The following is a 21,214-nucleotide window of genomic DNA, read 5'->3' on the forward strand; positions in this document are numbered from 1 at the left end:
GGCAATTTGCAAATTCACCTGGAATAACAAAAAATCTAGGATAGCAAAAACTATTCTCAACAATAAAAGAATCTCTGGTGGAATCACCATGCCTGACCTCAAGCTGTATTACAGAGAAATTGTGATAAAAAAAAAAAACTGCATGGTACTGGAACAGTGACAGATAGGTAGATCAATGGAATAGAATTGAAGACCCAGAAATGAACCCATACACCTATGGTCACTTGATCATTGAAAAAAGGAGCTAAAACCATCCAGTAGAAAAAAGACAGTATTTTCAACAAATGGTGCTGGCACAACTGGTGGTTATCATGTAGAAGAATGCAAATTGATCCATTCTTATCTTCTTGTACAAAGCTCAAGTCTAAGTGGATCAAGGAACTCCACATAAAAACCAGAGACACTGAAACAGAGGAGAAAGTGGGGGAAAGCCTCAAAGATATGGGCACAGGGGGAAAATTCCTGAACAGAACAGCAATGGCTTGTGCTGTAAGATTGAGAATCGACAAATGAGACTTCATAAAGTTGCAAAGCTTCTGTAAGGCAAAAGACACTGTCAGTAAGACAAAAAGGCCACCAACAGATTGGGAAAGGATCTTTACCAATCCTAAATCTGATAGGGGACTAATATCCAATATATATAAAGACCTCAAGAAGTTGGACTCCAGAAAGTCAAATAACCCTATTAAAAAATGGGGTACAGAGCTAAACAAAGAATTCTCAACTGAGGAATACCCAATGGCTGAGAAGCACCTAAAAAATGTTCAACATCCTTAATCATCAGGGAAATGCAAATCAAAACAACTCTGAGATTCTACCTCACACTAGTCAGAATGGCAGTTCAATTCAGGTGACAGCAGATGCTGGCGAGGATGTGGAGAAAGAGGAACATTCCTCTATTGCTGGTGGGAGTGCAAGCTTGTACAACCACTCTGTAAATCAGTTTGGCGGTTCCTCAGAAAACTGGACATAGTACTACTGGCAGATCCAGCAATTCTACTCCTGGGCATATACCCAGGAGATGCTCCAACATGTAGTAAGGACACATGCTCCACTATGTTCATAGCAGCCTTATTTATAATAGCCAGAAGCTGGAAAGAACCCAGATGTCCCTCAACAAAGGAATGGACACAGAAACTGTGGTACATTTACACAATGGAGTACTACTCAGCTATTAAAACAATGAATTTATGAAATTCTTAGGCAAATATATGGATCTGGAGGATATCATCCTGAATGAGGTAACCCAATCACAAAAGAACACATGATATACACTCACTGATACGTGGATATTAGCCCAGAATCTTAGAATACCCAAGATACAATCTCCAAAACACATGAAACTCAAGAAGAAGGAAGACCAAAGTGTAGATACTTCGTTTCTTCTTAGAATGGGGGAACAAAATACCCATGGCAGGAGACTGAAGGAATGACCATCCAGAGACTGCCCCACTTGGGGATCTATCCCATAAACAACCACCAAACCCAGACACTAGGCAGATGTCAATAAGAGCGTACTGACAGGAGTCTGATATAGCTGTCTCCTGTGAGGCTCTACCAGTGCCTGGCAAATGCAGAAATGAGGTCCCCAATGAAGGAGCCAGAGAAAGTACCCATGGAGCTGAAGGGGTTTGAAGTCCCATAGGAAGAACATCAATATGAACTAATGTACCCCCAGAGCTCCTTGGAACTAAACCACCAATCAAAGAAAACACATGGTGGAACTTGTGGCTCTAGCTGCATATGTAGCAGAGGATGGCGTGCTCGGTAATCAGTGGGAAGAGAGGCCCTTGGTCCTGTGAAGGCTCTAGGCCCCAGTATAGGGGAATGCCAGGACCAGGAATGGGAGTGAGTGGGTTAGGGAGCAGGGGGAGGGAGGAGGGAATAGAGGATTTTCAGAGAGGAAACTAGGAGAGGGGATAACATTTGAAATGTAAATAAAGATAATATCTAAAAAATAAAAATAAATAATGAGAGAGAGAGAGAGAGAGAGAGAGAGAGAGAGAGAGAGAGAGAGAGAGAGAAAGCCCTGTGTGACACACACAAAGTAAGCCAACAAAACCAAGCACAGCAGCAGCAGCTCTGGGACAGACACGATGGTGACAGAAGTTAAGTTACCTCGGCTACAGTGGCTTTAGATATTGGGTGGTGAGTTTCTTCTCATTTCTTGTTACTCCATTCTACCTTGCCGTTGCACTTTTTACTTTATACATCATTTTTCCCTCATCAAGGAGTACTATAGTAGGAATAAAATAATAACTGTCCTGCCAGATGTTCCTAATTTGCTCAGATGGGATTAGGACATTTTAAGTTATGTTTCTTTTGTTTGAGGCAGGGTCTATCATGTAGCCCTGGCTGTCCTGGAACTCACTGTGTTGACCAGGCTGGCCTCCAACTCTTGAGAGGACTGCTTGCCTCTGCCTTCGAAGTACTGGCTCTAGGGGATATGCCACCATACCTGGCTGTATAAAATGTTTCTTTACAAGACACTTTAAGCAATGTAAAACTTTTTTTTTAAATATAGCATTTAAAAAGCCTTTTTGTGTCAAAGCAAAAATAATTTCTGCCACTGATGATATTCTCGGGCATTTTCACTGCTGGTTTGAGTTTGGTCAACGCCAATTGTCTGTACAGACTAACCCCTTCCTGCCACTCGCTTCCTGTGGTTTATTTAAGCTTTAAGTTTCTATAAGAATTCCTCTTATGTGAGCGTTAATTACTGCTGGAGCTTCAGGGATGGAATTGGCCAGACCTCTTTGCAGACAAAGCTCCCTCACCTGTTGTGGGAAGAGATTGAGTCGTACCTTTCTGAAAGGGAAACTGAGGCCTGAGTTCTAGTCACCAGTCGGTTAGACTAAGGACGAGCAAGCACATGCATTCAGCCTATCATAAGATGTTCAGGAGACAACCTAGACGGAAGCAGGTAACAATGTTGTAACTCTTCATTCCACAGGCTTCGTATGATTTGTGGGACAAAGCTAGACATTGTGACCAACAGTTGTGAAGTGTCTCTCGGTCCTCATTCTTAGGTGTGTGGGGTTTAAGCCCGATGATTTATGATAGAACCGAACTGCTTTCCTGCCGTCGTGGAGTTTTCTGGCGTGCACACTTTCCCAGAAGGAGCAAACCATCCATCAAGCACAGAGCACAAAGCAGTCCTGTTTAACTTAGATGTGAAAACAAACGACAGCCCCACAGTCACAGGGCATGCTTCTCTAACTGTCTCCTCTCCAAAACCAAAACACAACACAACAACAACAAACACAACAACAACAAACCAACCAATGAATCAAAGATTTGCTAGAAATTCAGCTCTTAATATAAACCCTGTCATTAAATCCCAACGTGAGGCCATCTCTCTAAGAAGTCATTTAGAAACCGACCTTGAAGAGATGAATTTTCTGGAACAGTCCCTTTAAGAGAAATGCTAGCAATGTTAGGGCTTATTTGGCCCCTAACTTTGATGTGGAGAAAACTTCATTTGTAGTTACCTTCGCAGAGATTGGCAGGATCAAGTTACAACTCTGTATCTATAGCTGTTGTATTTTCCAATTGCTTCAAAACCTTTTGAGTTTTAAAATTAGATTTTGGTAAAATATGAAGACATCATTTTGTTTTTAATCAGTCCCGTAGGCTATAAAGTTAAACCCAGTCAGTGGTACTGCTTTAAAGACTGCAAGGCTTTGTTTGTAAAGGTCACTGATGGTGTGAAAGGTGGAAGGAAGGGAGCAACACATCCCACATCTGAGAACCCAGGGAGGTGTGCTATTAAGAAGTTAGCAGAGCTTCAAGTACTTCCTAAGCCTTGCACAGTTAGAAAAAGCAGGGAAAATGTGTCCATGTTATTCATGAATTTTAAAATAAAATTCCCAGAGGCACAGCAGTTCCTTTGTTTTATAGAGCACAGTTTTCATTTTTCTCTAAGTGGGCATAAGGGAAATCCTCAGTGATTAATCTAGGAATCAGCATAAAAAATATTTATTTCTGAATTTTTTTATTCACAATTGGCATATTTTCTATAGTAATTTTAGCTGAATGCTGGGTCAAGAATATTACTATACCACCACCATAAAATGGTCTAGTATAAATATAGATTTTTTTGGAAAAAAGTTATACTAAAATATAAAACATATATTACTGATGGTAAATGTGTATTCAAAGTTTGCTGGATATGAAGATGTCCAGCAGCTCGTGAATGACTGCAACCTATATTGAGTTCTTCATTTTACATATTTCTGTGGCAGGTATAGAGTAATGTAAACTGTGTTATTGCTCTGTTCTCTCCAGCTCCCAGTGTTGCCAGCACTCTAGCAAGCATGCAGCATGCAGAAGGAGCAGCAGGCTGGGTTGAGAGGCACCAGGGCCTCTGATGCCTGACTGATTTAGGCTGAGTCAACTTTCTCACTATGGCCAGCCAAATATCTTCATGTTCTGACGCTTTCGTCTTCTAAAATAGTGTAGTGTAGAAGGAACTAGAGGTTTAAGGAGACCAAGTCCACATGAGAATCCCCAAACTACTGTGCTCCTCCTAGTGAGTCTGTGGGCAATTTACCAACAGCATCTCTTTCATTCACCTCTGAGGGTTAAATGAGGCTGAAGAAACACAGGACTTGGCAGGGCAGGAAGCCACCATCAGTCTACATGGCTTTGAGTTGAAAAGGCTGACCAATCCTCAAGACATTTTATTTCCATTGGCACACCTTGTTGTAATAATATTATTTTGTTAAAATAAGACACTTGACTGCCATCTGCTGGAAAATTCTCTTTGTAAATATGCAAATTTATGATGTCCATGGCTTAACCATGACACCCAGGCTATACCGGTGCCTTTGTGTAAACAATGAACTGCAATGCTGGACTCATAGCCATCCATGAGCGTCTGCTCACTGCTCTTCAGACTTCCGTGAAGTGCTAATTAGAAAAGCATTTCAGGCAACACTGGGTATAAATAAATTAACCTAAGAAATTAAAAATTCAAATTAAATCTCAATAAAAGGAATTGACACTTTCCGTCATCTCCCACTTGACCAAAAAGAATATTCTATAGTAAGCCCATAGTTAAAGTTTGCTGAGATACTAAGTGAGGGGCTGGAGAGATGAGTCAGCAGTTGCAGGATGCTGTTACTTGTGTAGAAGACCAACGTTAAACTAGCATCTCCTTCTGGGGCTCAAAACCATGTGTAACTCTAGATCCAGGGGATCTGACACCATCTTCTAGTGGTCGAGCCAGCAGGTAGGAAAGCAATTGTGCTGTGCTCTGATTCCCCAGGTTACCTAGGCTGCGATAGAGCAGGTCTCTGTTCTTGCAGGAAGTCCTTATTGTAGTGATGATTGCACACAAAGGGAAAATTCTGACTTATTGTCATACCTTGCTAGTACTACAATCACAGAGAATATTGGGTAGCATTACATACACATTCATTCACAGCGGGAACTCTTATCGGGATAAAGGATTTGTCGCTGGCAAAGACCACGGGTGCCAGGGTGGGTTATGGAAACCTAGAGGAAACAAATAGCCTGTTGTTCAAATTTTTGAAATGTTACAACTGTCACAGTAGTGTGATAAATGGTACTAACAGCTCCAAGGGTCATACTATGTAAGGATGGAAAACTGACCAGTCAGGTGCGATCTGTAGAGATATACCAGGACATACCATGGTGATAAAATACATTCAAAAGGGTAACATTACCAAGGATCTCAGTGGAGACTGTCTCTGTATGTAGGGCTCACTGGAAGAGAGGTAGTTATAGAATGGGGGCTCCTTGACAGAAATAAGGATAGGATCCCAAAATAAGAGAAGTCAGATAATACCAGAAGAAAAGTGTATGTAATTATCTCAACAGGATGAGGTTAATGTACTATCCAGTGGTCCTATCCTGACATTTATGAAGACAGTCAATAAAACTTCATGTTCTAGAGGCAAGACAAGGGTATAGAGGGGTAAACGTTTAAAACAGAATAAAAAATGGCTGGGTTGGAGAGTTAAAGCTTAGCTGCCTGTGCTGTTTAGTTTGTGAATCTCAACAGAGAAATTGTCTCCATCGTGTTGGCCTGCAGGCAGGTCTATAGGGCATTCTCTTAATTACTGATTGATGAAGTATTCAGTCCACTGTGGGTGGTGCCATTCCTAAGCAGGTAGGTCTGAGTTATGTTAAAAAAAAATCATTGCCAGCAGTGGTGGCACACACCTTTTATTCCAGCACTTGGGAGGCGGAGGCAGGCGGATTTCTGAGTTTGAGGCCATCCTGGTCTACAGAGTAAGTTCCAGGATAGCCAGGGCTATACAGAGAAACCCTGTCTCCGAAAAAAAAAATCAATAAAAGTCACAATTCCTGTGAATTGATCAGCTTTTGTATTGAGCGTAAGGAAGGCACTCATGGTGACTCAATCCTTGCATCTTTTTTATTTTCTTCCATTTTTAAAATTACCTCTTTGCAAAGATTTTAGTGTTAAATTCTGTTTCTCTGTTTTAAACCATCAATTCCAATTAATTCCCTGGAGGCCTTTGGGAAGAAAAGACTAAGTTAGGAAAGGAAAGAAAAACCACTAGGAGTTTATGTAGGGAGAGGAGAAAGAAGAGGGACTTGGGTCATCTCTATGCTGCGTGTCTTACTGATGGTTAAATACAGTGGTTTGTTCTGTTTTCTGCCACTTGAGGGTTATTTAATTAAATTCATGACGGAGGATGCTAACCAGCCCTGAATCTAAACTAATTGCTTCTCTGTTGGTGAGATGTAAAGCCAGGACTGATTTTCCCCTGGCTGATAGCGCTCCTAACTGACTCATCTGAATGTCATCTCCACTCCCCTCCACACGTAATTTGATCTCTGTATTTGATCCCTATTTAGTAGTACACTTCCCTAAACAGATGTCCTAGTAATTAAAATCCCACATGGGCACTCTAGTCAGCGAGTTACATGTATTTAATAGTTGGCTTAGAAACTTTTCACCCTTGGCTTCCCTGCCTCCCCACCCTGGTGCTATGTGTTACTGGCCTTTAGCAGTTTTAAATATTCAACTTGAAACTTGAAAAATAGTTCAAGTTGGCTGGGTTTGTTTTCCTGCAAGTGTGAAGTCTTTTCTTTTGCTGACAGCATTTCCCCACAAGTTCCAGGTCTTTCTTTCAACTCACCTGGATTTCCACCAGCATCCAAATTCTCACTGAATGAATCATCTGTGTACATTCATGCCAGATTAGCAATTAAAAAAAGAAATATTAACAAGGTTGTTATATCCATGGATTAAGAGTGCCCTTTATCATCCCCCCCCCGACATAGCCAAATATTTAAGTCTTAAAAATCTTCAAACAAAACAAAACAAAACAAAACAACAACAACAACAAAAAAAAAAACAAAACAAAAGAGGCAGGCTCATGTACCAGTGACACCCAGAAATTAAGAGTTTTTTTGGGACCAGGGAGGTTGTGGATGGCTACTCTGTGGGTGTCATCATGCCACAAAATGAATATATTGAATTGCACTGCAAATGATATGAATATTGTCTGAACTACCATGAGAAAAAGAGAAAGAAGGTCAAGAGGCCAGTGAACATTCAAAGAAGGAAAAAAAAAGAAAAGATTGGCCTGAAGGCTAAGCTCTACCATAAACAGTGCCATGCCGAGAAAATACAAATGAAAAAGACTATTAAGATGCATGAAAAGAAAAACACCAAGCCGAAGGATGATGGGAAGACTCCACAGGGAGCAGTCCCCACCTATCTGCTGGACAGAGAGGGGCAGTCCAGAGCAAAAGTACTTTCCAACATGATTAAGAAGAAATGGAAAGAAAAGGTGGGAAAACGGGAGTTCCCTCTACCCAAAGTTCGTGCCCAAGGAGAAACAGAAGTATTGGAAGTTATTCAAACAGGAGAAAGAAGAAAGGAGGCATGAAAGAGAATGGTTACTAAAGTCTGCTCTGTTGGTGATGGCTTTACAAGAAAACCACCTAAATATGAAAGGTTCATTAGGCCAATGGGTCTACATTTCAAAAAATCCCATGTCACACACCCTGAGCTGAAAGCTGCCTTTTGCCTGCCTATACTCGGTGTGAAAAAGAATCCATCATCCCCATTATATACAACCCTGGGTATGATCACCAAAGGCACAGTTACTGAAGTGAATGTGAGAGAGATGGGCCTTGTGACACAAGGAGGCAAGGTTATTTGGGGAAAGTCTGCCCAAGTTACCAACAATCCTGAAAGCGATGGGTGCATAAATGCTGGTCTTGCTGGTTTGACAGTGACGTCATTCACACAACTCATTCCACTCAACACTGAAGACCACACACTGTCAGGAAAATACAGTCACTGGGATCTTTCTGAATTACCGAGCAGCCGTATCCTTTGTGCAGTCATCAAAAAGTATTTATTAAGTTGTAAAGGAAAATAAAACACTGCCCAGTTAAAAAAAAAACAAACAGAAAAAAACCCAAAAAATAAAAAACAAAACAACTCCTCCATAACAACAAAACCTCCAAAAGGGGTATGAGATGAAATACTAAGAACTTGTTTGATTGCTGTAAGTCACCAAAGACCTTTCATGTGTTTAGAGGACAAGTTGGGGGAGAGTTTATTATGTGGAGTTCGCTACTTTGGGAGAGGATTTAAAACTTCTATTCATTTACAGAAGTTATTTATAAAAATGTGTTACTACTAAAAAGACTATATTTGTAATGATAAATCTGATAGGGACATACTTTTAAGCAAAACTTTTGGACAATGTTGAAACATAAAAGAGGTATACAAATTCACCTTCTATCTGACAGATAAGCATCAATTTTAAATTACAAAGAACTAAAGTCTTTTTAACAATGCATCAGTTTAGATACCTATCAAATTAGCCAGATGAAAATCAAGTAAGTGACAATCTTAACACAAGGACTTTATCAAATGTATACATTTGTCATCAGATGCATGTTTCTTGGAAGGTCACTTCTAGAATATTTCAGAACCTTTTTTTTCAAAATGTGATTTAAAAATCAAGCAGCAAGTTCTGAGGCCAAAAGTTACCGCTTTAGTTCTACAACTCTAAAAGCGGCTTCAGTACCACACTTACATTTCGAAAGTAGGTAAAAATCCTGCTGCGCAACTGAAACTTCATCGTGGTGGTTTCCATTCAACTAAACTAACACAGCCTCTGTAAATAAGCAGAGATATAAATTAACAAGTGTCTTAGATAAACAGTTGCACACAATGAGGGAGCGATACATAAGCAGCGATACCACACAGGAGCTAATATTTCAAGAAGGTAGACTCCCAAAAACAACGGGAAACAGTGTGGGTGTGATCATGTACTGTCTAAGAGCTACACTGCTCTGGACCTGAGAGTTCTAGGACTGGCATGGTCTTCGTTCTCACTGAACTCAGGGTATCCTCCCACTTCCCACCCCCGACCCCCATCTGCCCGTCCTCTTCCCCTGTATGGAGCAAGTTTTTCATCTATTAAAAGTTCAGAGCACTTTCCCCTCTGACCTGGGCTTCGCAAGCCTTGTTTTCCCTCCAGTCACTCCTTATGTCTTTCCTTGTTCTGCTCTTTCTTTCTGATCACTGAACAAAAATGTATTAATCCCGATAACCCATTCCTGCCTGCACTGTCTTGGTAGAAATTGGGAATGCTATTTTTCTTGACTCCCTCACCAAGTTTCGAGGATCATAAGAGCTCCTACAAAAGCTCAAACCACAGACTTATCCACCATTTTCCATCTGAGTGAGCTATAGCGAGGTGCTTTGCTTCTCTGTACTTCAGTCCCATAAATATAGAAAATAGAGACAATGAAACTACATAAATGCTAGGCGTGTTTGGCAGTGGTTACACGGGGTGATCCTGTGGACCACATGGTCAGAAGATGCTTACAACAGTCTCAGTTCCCTGCAAGTGCCAACACCAAGGCAGGGCTCAGGGAGGGTTCCCCTGAAGTCGGGGCACTTCCTCTTAGGGGTCGGTCTGGTCTGTTTTGCCTAAGGCTTCTGGGACTGTTCTTATTTGGATGGTGCTACAGTTAAGCTGTAGCCCCTGCATGCAGTCTGTGGCAGGTAAGGGCCAGAGCTGCAAGATGTGAGCACACTGGTTTAGAATAATCCTCACTCCCTTGGCTTCATCACTGAACATATTTCATGGCTTGTTTATGTTGGTTTTTCACTTTGCTATCGATTTGTGCTTAAAAAGTATATGTGTGCACATGCAGACACACAGAAACCTTCCTTTCTAGTCTGGGAGATGGGATTACAAAAAGACAAAGTGGGCCTGTAGAGTTTTGTAGGCCAAAGTATTGTCGTAATATAAGATGTTTTTCACTGCCATGCAATAGTCTCCATATCGTTTACATTATTGTCGTTTTATAGATCTCAGGATAACTGTAAAAACTTAACGCTCTTCCAGAGAGTGAAGGAAAGCACAACGTCTCAGGGACATTTTTGAAAAAGAAACTGGAGAAAGAAGCACTTACAACCTAAATGCTACCCTGTAGAAGAGAAATGAGTTGAGAAAAAGCAAAGTATACAAACAACAAAATATACAAATAAACAAAATCTACAGACAACAAAAATTTGAGCATTCAAAAAAAAAAATACTGGGATGAGCGAACCTTCCAGATAAACGCTCTTCTAAGTGACCTTCATAAACTGATATATAGATACATGATGTACTGTTCAAAAAGTTTTCCAGAAGACTCTAAGATGTAAATGCTACCTCTCTTGATATTCCTCACAAATACTCATGTTACAACTTATTACTTATGACTTTTGGCATAGCTGATCTGATCTAAACAATTCTATGTATACATCTATTTCTTCCATAATTTTGTGGTGTATTTCTCTTCCATGACAGCTTCTGTTTTATACCTCCCTCTTTAACCTGAGATGGATTTCAGTATGGATGAAGATGCATTCAGAGTCCCTCCAGTGACTGGCCAGTATTCCTAGTACTGCTTGTTGATAATCCATGCCCTCCCCATTAGTGATGCTTCATTTACTGGCATATTGAATTCAGAGCTATCTACTCCAAAATATCAATCTGTTTGTCAACCTTTTTTCAGTAATTCAATATTGCTGTAATTATTATGGCTTTATAATATGTATTAATATCTGGTACAGTGAATATCCCTGTTATTCTTCATGATCAGATCTATCCTGGTTACTCTGTTTTTTTTTCCTTCAGATAGTTATTGTTTCAATTCAAACCTGTCCCACTGGATTTTTTTGGTTAAAATTGCAAATATTTACCTAGGACCATATATATCATAACCTATTCATAACTTTGCCTCCCTTTCCTTTGCGGGTATAGATCTCTTTCAGTTTTTGCCAACATTATTTATGTGTGAATAGGATCATTTTATTATTTTGCATAGAATCTTTTTAAGCAGTTAATTGGTAAATCACTGGAAAACCTTTTTATATGTAACATATATATACACACACATACATAAATGCATATACGTAGATATCTATGTATCTATGTATATGGTGTATGCTCGCATTCTATGTGGGTGTGCATTTGTATAGATGTACACACCTGTGTATACACCCATAGAGGCTAGAGGAGGATGTCGGTCCGCTGTCCCATTCTACAACCCTACCTTATTTCTTTCCATGGAGTCTTTCACTGAACCTGAAGCCTGCCCGTTTAGATAGGCTGGCTGGCTAAAAATGCTCCTAGGACCTGCCTGTGTCTGCTTTCGGTGCTGCAGTTACATGAGCACACACACACACACACACACACACACACCTGGCTTTTTTACCTGGGTGCTGGAGATTCAGACGCAGGTTCCCATATTTACACAGCAAACACTTTTATCCACTAAAACCGTCTCTCAAGCCTCTCTTCAATATTCTACAGTAGCTTTTCAACTAGGTTTCTAAGATTTTATAGGCAAAAGAATGACCTACAAATAAAAGCATTTCCCCATCGCTTTGAAATAGTCTCCCTGTTATTTACATTCTATCTTTTTAGGTATTTCAACATAATTTCAAATAACAGTGATAACAGGTATCCTCATATTTGATTTTAATGAAAATGCTTCTATGGTTCTTTAATTAAGTATAAAAATTTTAAGACGAGAACAGAAGTAGAGGAAAGAATAAAATGGCACTCGTCCATCCACCACCTTCAAACCTTCCACATGTTTTTTACATATGCTTTCAAATTGATACAAATTCTACCCTTCTAGATAAAGGCTTAGAAATACATACTCAGATACTGAAATTTATTTTCATTATTAGGCATCAGTCCAACTAATAGGTAAAGACATTCAATGATGCCTTCTCCTAAATAATGAGCAAAGACATTCCACTGCTATGTGATGGCAGAAATACTGGATAACAGTCTAATTGGTTACCAATTAGGGAGTGAAAAATTGTGATTCATTCATGCAATTGTACTAAAAAATATAATTACATAGTAATTATAATTAATAATTAATTATAATTAATGTAATTTAAAAACATACTCCTTGTCACTGCTGTCTCCTTTGTGTTTTGTAGTTTTATTTATGCTCTGTATATTTCATTAAAAAAATTTTCAGGGATTTCTCCTTCTTGACCTTTCTTTTTGAATTGATCCATTTTATTGGCCTCTAATTCATCCATTTCTCATGCAATCATTCTTCAGTCCTTTCTTGATGATGATAATGATGATGACGATGACGATGATGATTTGGTTGTTGTGTTTTATGTGCTGCTCAGTTCATTCAATTTCCTTCCTTCTCATTGAAATCTCACCTGTTAAACAATGCCGGTAAGCTAGCTGTGGTTGCAAGTGACCTTCAGATGTTTCTAACAGTTTGATCTGCTCCGAGTGGGGGGAGATTTGTTAACACTGAACATGTCATTTAAAATAATGTGGCTCAGACACTAGAGGCATAAGAATTCTAAAAGTGTTTGAGTAATGGGACACAATTGCAGCCAGCTTTTGACCTACTACTGAGGCCAGTGCCTATTTTGTAAGTATAAAACTGCATGGTTGCTGAACACTGTCTATACTCATAAATTTGGGAAGAACTAGCAGCCATAAATTAAGGAGGTACTCTTCGGTTCCTTTATTAAAATAACGTTTGATATTGCATAGATATGAATAACCTAAGATATCCTTAAATGTCTTTTTCTTTCTTTGAAAATGAACACATTATCTGTACAGCCTTGCTTCATTTTTTTGTCATAATTAAATTCAGATGGAATGGTTTTCAAGTGCAAATATTAAAAATTGTAAACACAATAAGAGAAAAAAGTTTTCATTGCAAACACCAATTCACTAACTACAGATGTAGATGAAAGCAGATTATGTATTTTAAGTGGCGTTCAAGGCTAGAATTTTAAGCAGTAAACTGCAATATGAAAGCAAGTTTGCAGGTATGTGATCTTTACCAAGGCCTGCAGCAGAAATCATTACATTCATGTGTTTGCAGATTATGTAACAGGTTTTAAGTGGCCAAGAGAGGGAGGATTTTGTGGTTAGAAAGTGGAAATGTTCTATTTAACATCTGACCCTAGTGAGTCCCATCTCGAATTACTGTTGATCAAATTACAGATGATTGGCAAGCCAGGTGGGAGGCAGAATGTGTCTGATGAATCTTCAATAAACATGTTGCCACAAACCAGTGCAATTATTATTAAAATCATGAACCTAATGCTCTTATATTTAAAATAGTGTCAAGAAAAATTGTTTTGCAAAGCACTGTGAGCTAGAGGTTGCGGTAAAAGGCTCATAATTTATCTTCTCCTAGTGATTTTACAACAAGCAAAACAGCTTTGTGAAGATGCACTAAAAACATATAATTAGAGATCCAGATTAACAGTTTTATAAGCATAATTGAAAGTATTTTTGTTTTACACAAACATGCATCTCAACTTTTCATACTTCCAAATGTTGAAAGCATGTAAGAGCCTATGATCTAGGAATTAGCTCATATGAGGAAACACCAATAGAAACCAAATAAATAGAAGCCCAAACTTTTATCTCTCTCCCAAGCCCAAATATTTGGCAATGATCTCAACCGATTGCCTTCTAAACTAGCACTTTAATGAGACAGTAATCCAGAGCCAAAACAGAGAGAGAGAAAAAAAAATAGTTTGTCATGGTTGTGAAATCTTTAGGAAAGTATACGTAACACCCAAACACTGCCAAAGAAAAGCTAACCTTGAGGGCAATTTTAAGTGCTAAGATTTGACGAGAAGATGGAATCCCAGGGCATCAAGAGCAAGGAGAAACAGAAAGGAAAACAGATACAAAGTAGCACGTTAGTGAACACTTATGAGAAAGTACAGCTGACTGTTCGTTCTGCAGCTTTCAGGCAAAGCTCAAGCCTTGGGAGTGTCCGTAGTAGAGACTGATATGCCGGGTAGTGCTTGTTTTCTGCCTCTGTGAAGGTTTGTCTCATACTGTTCTAACTCACCTTGCGCTGGGGCCTTGGGCAGATAGAGGCAGAATATTCCACTATCAGGGCCCCTATAAGGGAGCAGGGTTGAATCTTTACCCTCATTTGTTGGGGGTTATCTGGCAGGGAGGGAACAGGAGTGGAACCCTCAGCAGAAAGGCCAGCCCTGGATACCGAAGCAGAGGTGGTGGTGAGGTTGGTGGGGCTAAGTAAATCTGGAGAAGTGCATCAATTGCTCTCGTTGTTCTTTAGGCAACAACATTGCCATATTGTTCTTTAGGATAATTGCTTCCTATTGTTGGAGTGCATCTACTCTAAGAGGACTTAGTTCTGAGAAGGATGCTTTTAAGGCTCACATTTCATTTCCTAAGCAGTAAATATTTTTTCCTATCAGCTTGTCTCTCAGTCACCTACCCCCTAGCAGCAGCTTCTCCCCAAAACGCACACCCTACTTCAGCCAACTTTTGAGGACATTATTTTACTTACAGTTTGAGCAGAATAAACTTTAAATACCTTTAGATTACAGTTCTGTGAATTGTGGCAACTGTGATGTAACCACCACTGCGTTTGAGCTATAAAGTTATTGTCCAGCCTGCAGTGTACTACTTTCGTTTTCTGGCCAGGCAAATGCTTTGTTTACAGCTTTTAAACATGGACTCTAGTTGGTCATGATCTTTTCTGTGATTTTTCTCATGTTATGTTTTCAGATCCGTGTGAGTCGTTACCTGTATTAACACTGAGTTAATGCTAGGTCTCTTCTTGAGGGTGTGATGTGCTTTTAGACAGTGTTACCTGCATTATCCTCACTACTCCTCACCATCCTGACCAGAACAGACCCAGAGCGTCCCGAAGCTGGAATCACCACACTCTAGGGACACCCCGCGACTTCCTCCAAGACCAAGGATTCCAGCTGGGCGGCCGCTGGGCCACTGGAGTGCGCAGATGACGGATTCTCAGGCTCACAGAAGGCAGAACCCTGGCCGGAAAATAACCCGAACTCGGTCTAATGCAGCGGTTCCGGGAGCAGCATGCTTATTAGAGCAAGGACAACCGCACTACACCCGGCGTTTCCCTCCGCGCGCGGACGGCTCTACTTCCCGGCCGGGCGCTTGGCTCGGGGCTCGTAAGCTCTCCGTGGGCGCCTTTCCCGATGTCGTCGCTGGGCTTCCCGGGAGCAGGGGTGGCCGCGCTGCCGCCGCGCGCTGCACGGAGCTGACCTTGTTCTGCGCGGTGTCAGCTTGCATAGCGTCGGGAGTTCCGGTCGAGACGCGTGGGCCCAAGGCGCCCCGGCCTGCCCTCCCCTCGCGGGCCCCGCGGCGGACTTTCGTTTTGTGCCGAGCGCCAGGGCATTGTTCCCCTGCTCACGGGCTCACCGGGTGGCTTTGTCTGTCGGCCTTCCCGGGGCGGAAGGAGGCCAAAGGCTGGAGCGTGGGTTTGGATTGTGCACCACCTTCTCCTTTAGCTTTGAGCCACTGGCCGTTGTCCTCTTTAGGGTTTTGATCTTTGGGTTTTATTGTTTTCTTGTGCTCAAAATTGCGTACAGAAGCTAGTTTTCTGGCTCTTTGCATCATCTTGTGTCAGGAGAAAAGAAAGAAAGAAAGAAAGAAAGAAAGAAAGAAAGAAAGAAAGAAAGAAAGAAAGAAAGAAAGAAAGAAAGAGAGGAAGGGAAGGGAAGGGAGGAAGGAAGGAAGGAAGGAAGGAAGGAAGGAAGGAAGGAAGGAAGGAAGGAAGGAAAGGGAAGGGAGGGAAGGAGGGAGGGAAGAAAAGAAAAGAGAGGGGGAAAAGAAAAAAAAGGAAAGGAAAAAAGAAGAGAGAAGAGAAGAGAAGAGAAAAGAAAAGAAAAGAAAAGAAAAGAAAAGAAAAGAAAAGAAAAGAAAAGAAAAAAGAATATGAGGCCTCCTCGGGTTGGTGTGCAACCCTTGGCAGAAGCAATGTGACCTTGGAGCCTAGGGGAGGGAATTGACCTGTGTTAGAATTAGGTTTAGGGGTCCTATGATTTAAGACTATCCAAAGCAAACGTGGGAAGAAATTGAAGTCTAAGAAGTCATCATCTATTTGTGCATACAACCTGTCAGGAATGAGAAAACAAGTAAGTAATAGCAAATAAATAATACCAGCAAGGCAGAATGTGAGCTCAAGGTTGGCTTTAGAACTTCTTTTCGCCAGTCATGACATTTTAAACCTTTTGCATACAGTTTATGTATTTGCTTATTGGGTTCTCTCCTTCCTATAAACCTACTAAAAAAACAAAACCAAAAACAAACAAACAAACAAACACCAGGAGTTCACTTTTTTCCCTGGAGCCTAGTATGTTATTTGGCAATATATACAGCATTGCAGATATTTGCTGAATCAGCAAGTTAAAAAAAAAAAAAGCATTACTTAAAGGTCCTGTGAGTTGAGGATAAAAATACCACAGGACACAAGGGAAATGGTTCTTAACTCGCTTTTACTTTTTGACTCCTTATGAGTCTAAGGAGAAGCTGATGAGTTCTCGAGTCAAAGGTAGCCCAGTTTGCCATTTCATTTTTCAAAGGAAGAAAAAGATCTCTCTCCTCTCTGCTTCTTCTCAGTCTCGGGACTCTGATGTGAACTCACCCAATGTGCACAAGGAAAACGGAAGCCCACACTGTGCTTCACTGATGTGCAGTTAGAGAGTTCCCTCCAGTCTGTGGCACTGCCAGGAGTGTTCACGGCCAGCCATTGTGAGTCTTCGAAGACAACATTGGTTGGAAACTGGGCGAACCTCCTTAGTTTAGAGAAAAATGACATGAAGTATTTAAATGGGATCCCCTCCCCCCAATCTCAGACTAGGCAGCTACCCACAAGGAATTCTCCTGTATCAATTTGTATTTCTTTGGAAGTTTTGGTTTGGCAAAATCTGCAGCTTGGCTGGACAGGCTTGTAATTCCTACCAGATGATCTCTCCATAAGAAGTAAATTTAAGATTTCATGTATTAATGTCACAATCATTCCAGTAATTATGGCACCCTAATATGGAACACTAGAGACATCTTTTGAGGTCATGCTTTCAAGTGTATCTAACCAGTGAACTATGTAACCAGTGAACATCCAGTAGTGTCAGGGATTGTCACCGGTGCCACAGGTACAGCAGGGAGCAGACAAAGGTCTCCCTGCTCTCCAACAGCATTGCATTATCACTGTACTTTTCCTCTATTTTAATCATTAATTTGCCATCTGCCTTCTTGACTGGCTGGGCCTCTTCACTAGGTTTTTTTTTTCTTTCCTATTTCCTGTCTCTCAGTTCATTCAGAATATAAATTTATGAAATAAAATGTGATGAAATAAAACAAAGAAAATGGCCATTTAAAAAGCTAACTTGTAGCAAAAGCATTATTTTTTCAAGTTTTCTTTTTTATAAAGTCTGAATATTCTTTCAGTTGGCTGTGGTGTGAATGGAAAAAATTACTACCTAGTCAACTTCTATCCTTCTGTAAGAACGTTTTTTTTCACCTAAACTTTGATCACAGCCAACTTTAAAATACCCTACAAACATAATGTGGAAAATAGCAACATAGAGCATGTAAAATAGATGCCCTCATTATTGATTTTCTTCCTTTCCTCCCTCATTCTCCCTTCCTCTCCCTCTCCAGGTCTCTGTCTCTTGACAGAGTCTCACAGGGCAGCTCAGCCTGGACTCAAATTCGCAGCAACCTTCTTCTGCCTTAGTCTCCAGGTGCTGCGATCGCAGGCATAAACCACTTTCACAGACTTTTAGGAAAATTTTTAGAAAGTAGTAAATAATACTAGCTTAGAGGTCTGGGTTGTGTGCGGAGATCCTAGTGTATCGCTCAGCAGGAAGGAACGGTCAGTCTTAATTTATCTTAGCTGCACTGTCCTTGATTTTCTGCCACTTGTTGTTTGCTCTAAGTTTTCTCCCTTTACTCTGAAGTACTTGCTGCCCTCAATGTTCTCTGAGGACCATAGATTAAGTACAATTCTCCTCCTCCCCCATTGCCTGTTTACAGGGATTTTATTTCAGATTTGCTGAGACATTTTTCTGCACGATCTCTGTTTCCCTGCTCATTGTCTTTGGACTAAAAGGAGGAGGTCAGGTGGTCTCTTCCCAACCTTCCTTTTGCAATTTTCCAAACAGTGAGGTCAGAGATGGATTACTGACCATGCTGGTGAGTCTCAGTGTTGGCTGGCATAGGAGAATCACTTGGGAGGCCTTTAAAAAAATACTGGTTCCTAGGCTGCTCTGGACCAGTTAATTTCAAATCAGTGGAATTAGAGTCCTGGTGCTGTTCTTGTTATAAAACATCTAGAATACTACACGGAACAGCCACTTCGGGAAGCCATGCCATGGGTAGCTCAGAGGCACGTTTAGAACAGGCGTTCTCAAGCTCAGTCCCCCCGTCTCTACGGTACACGGGCTGGGATTATAGGTGCGCGTCGTTAGTGGACTCACAGGTGGCTTATCCATAAATTAAAACGCGATGGAAGAACCTTCTAAAGTTCTCTAAGATCTAAGTTTTAATGTGCAGTGGTTAATTTAGGAAGATAGTTTCACCAATCCCCCTTGCTTTAAAAATGTAAAATTACTGTAAAAGCACACATTAAATGTGTGTGTCTATGGGGACACCACAGCAATCAATGTTCAGAGCATTTTTATCACTTCCAAAGTTCGATCGTGCCCCTTTGCTCGTGATCCCCACCCATCAGTCTCAAACAACCTGTGATCTGTTTCCTGCCATTATTGATTAGCTTGCTTTTCTGAAATTTATATAAAGGCTCCAGGGGCAGGGGATGACTCAGTAGATAAAAAGCTTGCTGTTCCAAACACAAGAAACTGAGTCTGGATCCTTACCACCCACATAAAAATCACAGTGCTGGAGAAGCAGCAACAGGAGCATTCGTGGGATTTGCTGGCCATCCAGCCTGACCTACTGAAAGAGAGACCCTGCCTCAAAATCTACCATGGAGAAGCAATTGAGAAAGAAACTGGGCATAAAACTCCGTCCTCCACACACATGCACACGTGCATACAAATATTTAAGCACATAAAACCTTCATATATACTACTTTCTGGTGTCTGGATACTTTGACTCTGCCTAACGTATTCTTTTTGCAGTGTGCCTATTTTTGCATTCTTCCATTAGAAGTGGGGTCTGTTCTCCAACTCTTGAATCTAGGAAGGCACTCTAGCCTGGCTTGGCCAACATAATGCAATGGAAATGACGCTGTATGATGTATTCTACCCATGTGGAACACAGCTGTTACATAAAAATGAGCTACATCACAAAATTAAGAGGGGTATGTATGCACAGGGATGTGGGAGGAGGAAGAGAAACAGAGGGGAATAAAGACGTCTTACTCAACAGCACTAAAATCCTTAGGCGTGTAATTGAAGCCATCTTGGCTGCATAGTCACAGGTAAGGTACCTTAGTCAAAGACCATGTGGGCCAGAAAAGCGCTATCTTCACTACCCCATGCCTTGATTCCTAACCCTAAGAACTGTGGGCTAATGAAGGGCTCTTGGTTTAGTACTGGATCTTGGGATAGCAGGTACAAAGCAGGAGTTAGCCAATGCTGTGAGGTTTCCTGCATCGTCTTCCTTTGAGGACCAACTGAGTTTCTTTCTGACCACAGGAATAAACTGGATGTGGTGGCAGATGTCTTTAACCCCAGCCCTTGGGAGGCAAAGACAGGTGGTTCTCTGTGATTTTTGAGGCCAGCCTGATTTACAAAGTAAATTCCAGGGCTGTTACACAGAGAAATCCCATCTTGAGGGAAAAATTACCTAATTATTCAGATAGTCTTCCCACATCTCTGTGCTTCCTTTTCATACTGTTTCCTTATAGTTACCATAAATTCATCTAAATTTTAATTTTGAAACTGTTTCCTCAGTTTGAACATTACAGAATCTTTTTTACCTTCCACTTTATAGGCTTAAAAAATGTATCAAATTCTTTCCCTCTTCCACAGTGTTCTGGCATTAGAGGTACAATATTAAATAAAGAATTCCCGGCTTGGGGACCAAGAGTCCTCACCTCATATGTAATGAGCTGTGTGGATCTGTGACAGTTTCACATCCTCCTGCCTCACTGTCTCCATATAAAATAAAACCGTTTCCTGGATGACAGAGCATGAGTCATAAACAGATGGGAAAGCCATGCAGAAGTAAGAGGACTCTTCGTTTTTATGACTGACGGATCCTCCGCAAAAATACTTGCATGTCTCTCATGTGTGTCAGGTTCTCTATTGTAGGCCTGATTGCATACGATTAGCTTGCTTATCATTTGGAAGTCAAGAGAAACACTATTTCTGCCTTAGGACTTTTTGTTGGGAGAGAGAGAGAGAGAGAGAGAGAGAGAGAGAGAGAGAGAGAGAGAGAGAGAGAGAGATTTTGCTATTTTCATAGCATTTGGTTATGGCCTATTATAAGACTCATTATAGTTAGGGAAACTATGGGTGAGAGAAACACTCTTGTGGAAAGATGAGCTGAGGTTTATATGAAGAAATTCACCAGTTTATGGAGGCTTATAAGATTTTAGAAGCTACTCCCATTTGAGACTGCCTTAGCAGTGATTTTAAACTTTAACATCAAGAAGGAATAGGAGGAAGAGGAAGAAAAGGAAAAGGAAGACACCAAATACATCAACTGTATTTCTGTTTGTATCCCTTGACTGTCTTCCAAGTTTCTGCTTCACTTTTGTTTCCATAGCAACATGCAGAGATAAACAGGTAGTAAATATTGAGCAAAAGTTGAATGAATAAAAGGAGAATAAAAAGTCAAGGAAAATGCTTAAAAATCTTACCGGTGGCTCAAGCATCCAACTACCAATTCCTAGAAGATGGGTTACAGAAGATGGTGACTGTATCCAT

At 40.7% G+C, this 21,214-nt stretch overlaps 1 pseudogene; it reads left to right on the plus strand.

Moving 5' to 3' along the window:
• The first annotated feature begins 7,451 nt into the window (after window positions 1-7,451).
• Window positions 7,452-15,310, plus strand: LOC110289841 (annotated as a pseudogene).
• Window positions 15,311-21,214: the final 5,904 nt, after the last annotated feature.

This window comes from Mus caroli, chromosome 2 (assembly GCF_900094665.2).
Source record: "Mus caroli chromosome 2, CAROLI_EIJ_v1.1, whole genome shotgun sequence".
Classification (NCBI taxonomy): domain Eukaryota; kingdom Metazoa; phylum Chordata; class Mammalia; order Rodentia; family Muridae; genus Mus; species Mus caroli.